At 40.4% G+C, this 12,626-nt stretch overlaps 1 protein-coding gene and 1 pseudogene across 8 annotated transcripts in view; one reads left to right on the forward strand and one right to left on the reverse strand.

The window, feature by feature from the left end:
• The window catches only part of CRACDL (CRACD like), a 224,490-nt gene that overhangs the window by 72,491 nt on the left and 139,373 nt on the right, over positions 1 to 12,626 (reverse strand). The gene's annotated exons all lie outside the window — the stretch shown is intronic.
• On the forward strand, positions 3,899 to 5,213 carry LOC140503717 (low molecular weight phosphotyrosine protein phosphatase pseudogene; annotated as a pseudogene).

The raw sequence follows: 12,626 nt of genomic DNA on the forward strand, positions 1-12,626 counted from the left end.
GGGCTATCAAACTTTACATATCCTTTGACTGAACAAAGTAGCCCAAAGAGATCAAAGAAAAAGGAAAAAGACCTATCCGTACAAAAATATAGCTGCTCTTATGTGGTGACAAAGAATCGGAAATTAATGCTCATCAACTGGGAAGTGGCTGAACAATTTGTAGCATGAGTGTAATGGAGTACTATTGTGCTATTAGAAATGATGTGCACTACTTCATTATTGATGGAGCTGTGAGCTGATCCAACCATTCTGGAGAGCGGTTTGGAACTATGCCCAAAAGACTACAGAAATGTACATACCCTTCGACTCAGTCATATCGCTTCTAGGACTGTATCACAAAGAGATCATAAAAATGGGAAAGGGTCTCACATGTGCAAAAATAGCAGCTCCCTTTGTGGTGGCTAAAAACTGAAAATCAAGGGGATGCCCATCAGTTAGGTGGTATATGAATGTAATGGAATACTATTGTGCTATAAGAAATGATGAACAGGAAGACTTCAGAGAGGCCTAGAAGGACTTATATGAACTGATGCTGAGTGAAAGGAGCAGAACCAGGAGAACATTGTACACATCAACAACCATAGTATGTGAGGAATTTTTCTGGTAGACTTAGTGCTTCACAGCAATGCAAGGACCTAAAAAATTTCCCAATGGACTCGAGGCAAAACGCCTTCCATATCCAGAGAAAGAACTATGGAATTGGAGTGCAGAATGAAACAGATCATTTTCTCTTGCGTTATGTTTTGTTTTGTTTTATGGTTTCTCCCATTCATTTTAATTCTTCTATGCAACATGACTAAGGTGAAAATGTATTTAATAGGAAGGTACGTATAGAACCTAAATAAGATTGCTTGCCATCTCAGGGAAGGAGTGGAGAAGGAGGGGGGAAGGAGGGGGAGGAAGAGGAAAAAAATCTAAGATATATGGAAGTGATTGTAGGAAACTGAAAACAAATAAAACAATTTAAAATTTAAAAAAAGATTCACACAAAAAAAGAAATGATGCGGGCAGTGGGTTCAGAAAAAAATGATATCTATTTGAACTGATGCAAAGTGAAGTGAGAAGAACTGAGAAATCATAGGAACAACGATGTTGTAATGATGATCAACTAGGAAAGATTTGGTTACTCTGAGTGATACAATGATCTAAGACAACTTCAAAGGATTCATGATGGAAAATGCTATCTATTACCAGAGAGAGAACTGATGAACTCTGAGTGCAAATTGAAGTATGTAATCTTCCTTCCTTTCTTCTCTCCTTCCTTCCCTCCCTCCCTCCTCCCTTCCTTCTATACTGTGGCTATGGAAATGTTTTGCATGTTCATATGTATAATTGATCTAATTTTGCTGCTTCCTCAGTGGGTAGATGGGAGAGAGATAAGAGGGAGAGAGAATTTGGAACTCAAAATTCAAAAAGAATGTTTAAAATAAATAATATTTTTGAAAAAAAAGAAAAAAACATTATCTCTCTAAAGGTTTAAGCTCCTCCCACAACCAGGCATCAGTCTTGAGCCCTCCTTACTCTTTGCATTTACTGCTCCCACTCAAGCCAGAAGTAACTGACTAAGGAAGCTGCCAGGTGCCATGTTTGGGGCATTTATCTTACTGGCGTCATGGACTTCATGTGTCTGGAGGCTTGTGCTGTCTATATATGTTCTGAAACCATCTCTCTGTTCTACTCTCTTCTGCTCTGCAGCAAGAAGGAAAACTCAATTAGCACCCAGGGTCAACTTTCTAACCTTTCAGACATTATACCCTACAGCCATAAGGAAAGTTTATTAACCAGGTTCTCCTAGGACCAGCTTTTGGGACTTCTAACAGTATACTCAGATATACTTAGGCCAGATCTCCTCTCTAACGTGCCCTTGTGTTTTTAATTTATTCTCACGACAAGCCATTTAAAGTATGAATTGTTATATTAAGCAGAAGTATTTTAATCAAGTTTTAGTTTCTTTAGCTTGATGAATAAAAATGTCCCAAATAAATATTCTCCTTTAAAAAAATTATTTGGATGAATACCCTGACAAATGTGTTTCCTGCATTTATGAGTATACCATTTCATTGCTGCACTCCAAGTCTAGCTCATAGGTTCATGAACTTATAGATGTAGAGTAGAGAGGGAGGGACCCCGGAGGTCCTAAAACTCAAACCCTTCAATTTGACAGATAAGGAAATTAGAGCTCACAGAGGTTAGGTGACTAGCCCAAGGTCATACTAAGTAGAAGATGGTATAGTTAGGGTTTGAGCCCATGTCCTGTCTCTAGACCCAGGATACTTTCCACTGTTATCTTGCCACTCATTCCACAATAACACTTTATATCTAGAAAGTTTATGAGCCCTTTATGATTACGAGTCATCACCTGGTGAGCACTCTACCCCTTGGACCATTATCCCTCACAATGGAAGGATTACTTTCCTCCCCTCCCATGCATTTTCCAGAATTTCACACTACCCATTCATGGAGTTGAATTTCAGTAGGAGAAAACTTGAGACAAGGGTCTTTGTCTTCCCTGCTTGCAAGTACCATTTCAAAACTATGTCTGAGACTAGAAGAAAAGGTTCTGAGACTGCCACATTGGGCACTTTCACTGGAAAAATGTCTAGTCTTGGTCTCTTTGAAGGAACTTTTTTATGTACTGAGGCTTTCCCCCACAAGTAGGATGGGGGGGGGGGGGGGTAATCATGTGGCTTGAAGGGAGATAAAACAGACACCTCTAGCCTCCTCTACCCTCACCCTTGTCCAAGTGACACTACTTCTTGCCAGCAGGGAAAGCAGAAGGTTAGGGCCTGAAGCTTGTCTACTCTGCTCTCCTCATATACAGGGCTAACAGGCTAGAATTATATCTGCTCCCTTAAATTATTGTGAGTCTAACGGGTGTAGTTTTCAGGTTCAAGCTAAACTTCTAATTGCTGTTTCTTAAATAGGGGAAGCAGGATCCCAGACTTTATATATAAGGCTTGATTCCCCACCAGATACCAGTTCTAAAATGAACACACAGCGGGTAGCAAAGAAACCCATTTACCCGAGTCAATAGTAGAAGAGAAATCAGAGAAAGTATAAATGCAATATGAACCAGAGAATACAGAGTGAAGGAGCTCTCCCCCTTTGGGAACTAGATAACAGCTCAATCAAGAGACAGTCCCAGATCTCAACCAAGAGGAAGTTGCCTCAGTTCTCTAGTGTAGTGAACTAGAGATACGGACATGAAGGAGACTGCTTGTTTCTCCAATGGTGGCTTCTTCCTAGACTCTTTCTTCAGCAACCCAAGTGGAAATGATACCTTTCATCTTCTCTCTCCTAGGTGGAAGCCAAAAGTTGCTGAAGACATCATAGAACCCAAAGAGGGTGTCTTAAGAAAGTCCTGAAAGCAAATCTCTCCTAAGGTTCTTGCCAAGTCTGAGCACCCTACTCTCTTGTGGGCTTGGGGCACTACTCTCCACCAGTGAGGAGTGTCCCTGATGAATGGCCTTTGGAATAGGGCATTCTTAACATTCCTGCCCTGCCTACTGTCAACCACTACTGGCATCTCACTTTCAATCAGTCTTTACAAACCCCACCTTCTCTTTGTCTCTTCTTTTTAACCAAGTGGACAAAGTTTGAGGACAGGGACTGTTTCTAATGACTTGGAGTCATTGTCAGTAGAAATGCCTGCTCCCTTGGTAACAGTGGAGATAGTCAACATTTATTAAGTGCCTACCATTTGCTAGGCACAAGACAATCGGGGACCTCAAGAAATTTACAATCTAATGTTGAAGACAATACAAAAGGAAACTGAAAAGGGTTGGGGTAGGTACCTGACATAAATGGTGGAGAAGTCGGGATATCCCAGAGCTGTGCAGCCAGGTAAGAAATGAAGCTCTGAGCTGAAATCCTGGCTTAAAGAGAGGTTATAGAATTAATGGCTCCACGCTTCAATCAGAGGGACCCCAGGTTAGGGATGAGGTGGACTAGTACTGAGGCAGATGAGATCTTACAGGATAATGAATTTTTCCCAATAATGAGCTTCCTGGGAAATGGTGATAAGGTGACACAGTCAAAGTAGACAATTATATTAGTTTTACTCTAGCCCTGTGATGATGATAAGGACAGTTAAGGGGTTTTGCCAAGTCTGGAGTTCGAATCTGGTCTCAGAAACTTACTAGCTCTGTGACCCTGGGCAAGTCATTTAACCCTGTTTGCCTCAGTTTCCTCATTTGCAAAGTGAGTTGGAGAAGGAAATGGCAAACCACTCCAGTAACTTTTCCAAGAAAACCTCAAATGAAGAGTCAGACATGACTGAAATGACTGAAAAACAAATGCCCTATATAAAGGAAGGCTTTCAAAGAAGTTTCTTGCTCCAGCCCTCCAAACAAAGGCGAAAGGCAACTGAGGAAGTTGAGATATAGCTAAGTACCAAAGACGGAGTCAATCTGCATAGTGATAAGATTTCAGGTGATCAGATTATCCTGGGAGAGAAGTGATGTTTCCTGGAAACCAAGCATAGCAGCTGATTGAAAAAATGCAAATTTCTGAGCCCTCTATAAAGGAAGGAATAGGAGGCTCAAAGGAAAAATGGATTTGCATATTCAGTTAGATACAGATTGAACAAAGGTTTTGTTTTTGCATCTCCATTGCTTAGTCCAATGCCTGGAACAGACTAAGTGCTTAATAAATGCTTGTTGATTTGGGGCTGATTGATAACTACAAACTGATATGCTACAATTCCAATCAATTCATCGATAGGTATTTAGTAAGCCAAACTCTGGAATTTGTGAAGAGGAAATCATCAAGAGGAATAAAGAATCTTTGGCTCCTCCTATGTCTGTCTGGTTAATATTTGTCATTCATTCGCAGCAGAAGCAGTTTTTAGAAAACCTCTAATTGATCTAAGCATTTTAGATAAGTGGAGGGCAGACAGTATAACAACACTTACATATGATTAGGGAAGGCAGAGTTACAGGAAGAAACTTAGCATTGTCATGACTCATCTGGCCAGGCAGATTACTACAGAACATTTCCTCACCTTTTATTATATACATTGTATTGATAAAAGCAATCTGAAGAGATTTGAATAGAAAAGTTAATCAAGTTAAAAACTGCAAAGGTAAATTGAATTTCTTGGAAGCTCTGATCCACAGAAACAACTTATTATTTAAGATTTGTATTGGAGAAACAACTCCAATTTTAAGGAATGTATTAGCAATTGCAAAGCATTTTTGGAAAAACCTCATTAAGGCTCACATCCATTTCCTACTTAAAGACCAACAAAGATTGACATCAATTTAAAAATTATGTGTGAAAAACCAAGCAGAGTTATTAAAGTGTAATAATGTACTGCCTAAAAAAAAGACCACCTTTGATCAAATTTTCCAAATGTAGCCAAGAGCTAAAGAAAACGCCTTAAAAAAACAGAGAACATGATTTATGAGAAGGTCAAAATCAGAGGAAATATTCTGTTTTAGTTATGAGGTCTCAATGTGGTCAAATATAAATGTACTCCTTTCACTGAAACATGGTTTTTCATTAACCATGCGAATCATAGACAGGACAACTTGTACCCCTCCTTTACTTTTTAGATGAGAAAACTGAGTCCCCCCAAAATGAAGTGACTAACAAAAGGTCACAGAGTCAGTGTAAAAGCAAAACTAGAAATAAAGATGAAGGCAGCTAGATGGTTCTGTGGATAGAGCAGTGGGCTTGGAGTCAGGAAGACCCGAGTTCAAATATGGCCTCAGACACTTAATAACTGTGTAACCCTGGACAAGCCACTTAACCTGTTTGCCTTAATCCGCTGGAGAAGGAAATGGAAAATCACTCTAGTCTTGGTCAAGAAAACCCCAAATTAGGTTACAGAGAGTTTCTCATGACTGACAACAGAGAAATAACAACAGAGAAATAAGATATAGGTCTCCTGACTAGTCCTATCCATTCTACTAGCTTGACCTGTGTTGCTCTGCCTGAAATCACATTATTTCATGATGACAATTAAATATCTTAGTATAGAGGCAGAATGGATAGAGGGCTGGCCTCAAAGCCAAGAATTTGGGTTCAAGTCTCAATTCTGATACTTCTGTGTGACCCTGGACAAATCAATTTCATTTCTCCACGGAACAAATTTCTAAGTCTAATCATTTCAGAATGATTGGCCAACTTCACCAGTAGTAGGAGTTTCATCATGGATACCCCTTACACCAATGAAGCCACAGGTCTGAAGCAGGAAAAAAAAAACAAGAAAAAAGAAAAAAAACAAATCATAACATTCTGTGTTATCTACATGAAGCTTTCTTCACTTGAAAAAAAATCATCTACCATATCAGTAGAATATAGAAGAGGGTTATTGTCTTCTACAGAATAACAGAGGATATTAATCTATTTTATTATTTAATCACTAGACTGTCTACCTCATCTTGAACCCAAGTCTCAGGAATGAGTGGCAGAGAAAATAGAAGAAATTTAAATTGACAAAGAAGAGATCTCAGAGCTAATCTTTCTTCTTTGGTCAAATGGCCATCATTATCTTTGAGTTCAAGGAAGCATCTCAAGAGACTTTGACTAACTTGTCGCAATAAGAAAAGCCTGGTTATCTGCATTCTGTAGACTTCTGAAAATAACACACATGAACAATACTTTACACTTCAAAACCCCCCAAGTTTATTGGCTGGGTGGAGTCTTCCCATTTTATTGCTGGCAAAGTTTAATTATTAACCCATACAAAACCTACCACAGGTTTGCACATAGTTCATGCCCAGTAAAACTTTGTTGATCAACATAATATGCCAGAGGGAATATTAATGCCAACTATGTCTTCCAAAAGTACAGATCACATCCTTTTAGAAGAAATGAAGGCTGTACCTCACACCCTAAGAAAGAGAAAATGGCAGACACTACCCAAAAAGGCAGAAGAATAAAGGTGCCAAGTGTGAAAAGAAAAAATGAAATAATTCAATTACTTTTCCAAATAGACAGACACAGAATAAGCTAAAGTTGCCTTTAGGTCAATGTTCTCCTTTCCATTCCAAAGGATATTCCATTGCTCCAAGCTCTGATGTCAGTCATAAGACACAGCTCTACCACAAGTACTTCAGCAAAAATAAAAAAAACAGTACCTAACCAAGAAATCCAAAGTGACATTACACTAAGTACCTTTGTCTGTCTAAGACTTCCAAAAAAGGGGCAGCTAGGTGATATGGTGGATAGAGTGCTGGGTCTGGAGTCAGGAAGACTCATTTTCCTGAGTTCAGATCTGTGTGACCCTGGACAAAGTCCCTTAACCCTGTTTGCCTTAGTTTCCTCATCTGTAAAATGAGCTGGAGTAGGAAATAGCAAACCACTGCAGTATCTTTGCCAAGAAAACCCCAAATGGAGCCACAAAGCATCGGATATGACTGAAACAACTGAACAAGCTTATAGGAGCCCTCTACCAGGGGAAGCCAATGTGAGCACACATATATAAATTGGAAGCCTATCAGCATATGGTTCAGAGACACTTCAGGGGTAGCTGAGTCCTGGAGTGCTCCTTACCTGGAGAATAGGCGGCCCCAAATTAGCAGACAGAGAAATTCCAGGGGGCTCAGAAACCTATAGCACTCCACTGAGTATGAGGTTCCAGGAAGCATCAAGATTGCAGCACTGACCTGAGATGTTTCAGGTGGCCTGGAAGCCTGTAGGACTCTGTGCCAGGAGGCAGAAAGCCCAAGGTTCTCAAATAGGGAGAGGGAGGGTTAGAAACCTTGAGAAAGGATTTGGTTCCATCGGTGCTGCGACCAAGAAATCCTAGGGAAGCCAAAATCTATGACAATCTCACTTGAGATGCTCCAGAGGTCCTTGGACACTTTCACACTTTGAACCTAGACAATCCAGGAGGCCTGACACCTGGAGCACAGAGCACCAAAGGAGGAAAGCAATGGTAACAGCCGAAGTAACTGAGGGCAGGACCAAATAGGGCTTTGTATTCTATCTCCTCCTTTACCCCTGTCTAACAGGAAAGGTGACCTTACTCCTTGCCAAAGCCAATCCCTCTACCTGCCCAAGTGGTGCCAATCCACTACCCACTATCATTCTCAATCTCTCACTGATCTTCAGTCTTTTCCTATCTACTAATTTCTTTTCTACTTCTTATTAACATGTTCCCCATTCTCAAAAACCACAAAAACCCACCTCATTTGATCCTTCCATCTCAGCTAACTCCTTCCTTCCTTCTTTCCTTCCTTCCTTCACTTTCTTCCTTCACTTCCTTCACTTCCCTCCTCTCTCTCTGTCCACAAAGGGTAGCACATCCTTACCTGCAGGTGCTGTGTCCAAATAAATTTTGATCGCCTTGAAACCTCACAAGATATCTTGGGGTTTACTGGCTGGATTTCTTTCTTAAAGACCATGCCTTAAATCCAAATCACTCTGGCTTTCCTTGATTGGTCAACAATAGGTCCCAAGCCAAGCCCTACTTGGTCACTGATTGGGCCCTGACTGGCTCAGAGTGAGTGTAAATAAGAATTGCTTCACTTTTGGCCAGAAACCATGAGGGTCTTCCCCTCCCAGACTGTTTTGTGTTTTTTTTTACTAGGTAATAGAATGCATTCTTCGCCTCATTTCTTGCCTAATCACTGAAGGGGTGTTACCTCAGTCTAACTGAGACCCGGGAAAGACTTTAACTTAAAAAGATCAAGGTCCCCTATTGCCTCCTTGGCCATCTCCAATCATCCTGATTGCCATTGGACCCAGATGGCTCCAGAGTGAAAGTGAGGCTAGTGCCTTTGCACAGTTCTCCCTCACTTAAATCCAATTTACTTGCAAGTCATGCCATTACTTTCCTGAGCTCATGGTCTTCTTTAAGAATGAAAGACAAAGAACAACCCCTCCCATTATCATTCTAGATCTCTTCTGCCCTTTGTGGCTAAACTCCTGGAGAAGGCCATCTACAACAGATACTCCACTTTCTCTTTTCTCATTCTCTTCTTAACCCCTTACAATCAAGCTTGACCTCATGGCTGCACCAAAACCACTGTCTCCAAATTTACCAGTGATTTTCTAATTTCAAAATCCAATGGTCTTTTCTCAATCTTTTTTCTTCTTGGTAACTCTATAGCCTTTGAGCTTTCATTACCCTCATCTCCTTTATATTTTCCAGTCAGTAGCTTTTTGGGACACCATTCTCTATTCGTTCTCCTGCCAGTTTCCTTTGGTGGCTCTTCATTCACATTAAGTTCTCTAACAGTAAGTATCCCACAAGATTTTTCTGTTCTGGGCCCTCTGCTCTTCTTCTATACTATTTCACTTGGTGATCTTGGTGTATGCTAGTGATTCTCTTTCCTTTTTCTTTTCCTTTCTTTTGTTCTTTCGAGGCAATTGGGGTTAAGTGACTTGTCCAAAGTCACACAGTTAGTAACTGTCTAAGGCTAGATTTGAACTCAGATCCTCCTGACTCCAAGGCTGGGTGCTCTATCCCCCATACCACCTAGCTGCCCCTGATGATTCTCAAATTTACCTATCCTGCCCTAACCACTCTGCACACCTCCACTATCACATCTGCAATTGCCTTTCAGACATCTCCAACTAGATGTCTAAGAAGACATCTTAAATTCAACATGTCCAAAACTGAACTAATTATTCTTCCTCCTAAATTCTCCCCACTTCCCAACTTCTCTATTACTGCCCTCCCAATCACCCAGACTTGCAAACTAAGCAACATCCTGAACTGACTATCTCTCACCTTTCCTCTTTCCAATCTGTAGCTAAGGCCTATTGATTTCATCTGGGCATCTATTGCCACCACTTTGATCAGGCTCTTGTCACCTCACATCTGTACTATTTAAATAGCTCAGCAATTGCTATGCTTGCCACAAATCTTTGCCTACTTCAGTCTGTCCTCTATTCAGCTTCCAAAGTGATGTACCTAAAATGCAAGTGTGAACATGTCACCTCCCCGACTTGACAATCTCCAGTGGTGCCCTATCACTCTCAGGATCAAAATATAAAACCTTCTGTTTAGTATCTGATGATCCCTTAAGTCATTTGAACCCCAATAAGGGCCAAAGTCTGAAATAATCAACCAGATATGCTTTCTGAGTGAAATAAAAATGACCTCTAGGCAACTATAGGACCAGATGAGGCTGACCAGGAGCATTCTTCCTGTTTGTGACCATTAAGGACAGGATACTGGCAACCAGATATTGACTTGAATAATATCCTGTGGACATATACTACATGGAGGAAACACAGATATCCTGAGAACATAATTTCAACTGATACTTTGTCAATTGTCTTGTCTTATTGTATTTACGACTTATTCAATCAAGAAACTTCCTTTCTCATGTTCTGGTTAAACACGTATGGAGATCATAAATCTGAGGGACACAGACATCCTGAGTCGGGATTGTTCTAAAATGTATTTAAGACTGGTTATTCTTTTATCAGGCAGCCAGAATATTTCTTTTGGATCCATGATCATGTATCTGCTAGCTTTACGGGAATAAAACAATTTGAATTTATATATCACGTAGCTGGTTTGCCCCTTTTAACCAAACTTTTAGGTTGACATATTTAAAATCTTTCAAAACCTTTCTAGTCTTCTTCAACTTTACACTCCTTATATATTCTTTGATCCAGTGACACCGGCCTCCTTGTTATCTTGAACAAGACACTCCATCTCTATCTAGGCTCCAGAAATTTTCTCTTGTTTTCCTCTATGCCTGGAATGTTCTCTCTCTTCATCTCCTGCGACTTCCTTCAAATCTCAACTAAAATTCTGTCTTCTACACGAAGCCTTTTTTTAATTCCTTTGAATTCTAGTACTTAGTGTATTTGTTCATATTTGTGTACTTGCTGTTTTCCCCAGTAGATTGTGAGTTTCTTGAGACAGAGACTATCTTTCATGGTTCTTATCCCCACCACTTATCACACAGTGGCTGCTTACTAAATTCTTATTGACTGACTGACTATTAAAAAATGTGGGAGGGGATGAAGCCAGGTCCTGGCATAAACTGGTACATTAAGAAATGAGCTTTGAGTCATGAGCTAATTAATAGAAGAAGGTAACCAGATATTATAAAGAAATATTATGGATCAAGAGATGCCCAAGGGGTACACTTGGGAGAATAAAATAACTCTACAGCTATAATCAGAGCCACAAAGAAAAATACAAAGATTACAAGATTCTCTGGAAGAAATGAGGCAAAAGATTAATAAATGAAATATGAGCTTTGGAGGATTAAGTTCAGTTTTGGACATGCTGAGTTTAACATAGCTTATTGAACATCCAGTTGGAGATGTCTGAAAAGCAACTAGAAGGACAGTACCTGGACCCTACTAACAGACTCCCTCAATATTTGAATGGAGCAAACAGATCCCAATGACTTCAGGAGAAAAAAAAAGACATTTTAGAATGAAATAAAAAAATTAAAAAAGAATATCAAAACCAATTATCTGTTGAATCTTAAATTATCCCTCCTTGACTTGTCAAAAACAAATGACCTGTAAACCAGGTTAAGGAGAGAAAATTTCCGATTCCATGAAAACCGTGAAGAGGAGTAGCACTTGGCATAGTAGAGTACAGTAATGGATGGATAGACAGCATGTAAGAAAGACTTGGGGTAAGTGTGTTCGTCCTTCGTTGCTGAAGAAGACCATGTCATCAGAGAAATGATGATATGACTTGCACTTGACTTTGTTTTGAGTGAGGGAGGGCTGCGCACGTCACCAGCCTCACTTCTCCTCCAGAGCCATCTGAATCCAGTGACCAGATATTCATCAGGATGACTTGAGATGACCCAGGATGAGGCAACTGGAGTTAAGTGACTTGCCCAAGGTCACACAGCTAGTGAGTGTCAAGTGTCTGAGGTGAGATTTGAGCTCAGCTCCTCCTGACTCCTGCACTGGTGCTCTATCCACTGCACTATCTAGCTGCCCAGTACTTACTTACTGGGTTAAGTATTCTTTCCAACAGTAATAGTTTTATGACCCTGGGAAAACCAATTAACTTCTCAGTGCCCCAGGCAACGGTCTAGGGCTTCAGGTGAAGAGCTATCAATCTTCATTAGAGCTTCTTACAAAGAAAAGAAACATGTTCTCCCTACGCTTTTACCTTCATACAAGTCCATGTACAGAACTCCAAAAACCTGGGGTACTCCACTCAGGACAGCCTGAGGGCCAGCAGTCACTCTTCAAACACATTTTTTAATAATATTCATCCCACTTCACTCACTTGGAATGTCACAGAATCACTGATTTAGATCTAACAGTGATCTCAGAGGATAGAAGAGACAGGTAGTTGATGCCCGAGTTCAAATCTAGTCTCACACATTTAGTAGCTGAGTGGCTGTGGGCAAGTCACTTAATTTGTCTGCCTCAGTTCCTTCAACTGTAAAATGAGGATGACAATAGCCCCTGTCTCCCAGGGTTATTGTGTGGATCAAATGAGATAACATTCGAAAAGCCCAGTGTCTGGCTTTTAGTTGGGTGCTATATAAATGAGGTAAGTGGAGTCAAGAAGACCTAAATTCAAATCTGACCTCAGACACACACTACCTGTGTAACCTGGACAAGTCACTTAACTTCTGCCTCCCTTTATCCCCTGGAGAAGGAAATGGCAAACCACTTAAATATCTTTGCCAAGACAACCCCATATCAAGTCAGGAAGAACTGGACACAACTAA

Source organism: Notamacropus eugenii, chromosome 5 (genome assembly GCF_028372415.1).
Source record: "Notamacropus eugenii isolate mMacEug1 chromosome 5, mMacEug1.pri_v2, whole genome shotgun sequence".
Classification (NCBI taxonomy): domain Eukaryota; kingdom Metazoa; phylum Chordata; class Mammalia; order Diprotodontia; family Macropodidae; genus Notamacropus; species Notamacropus eugenii.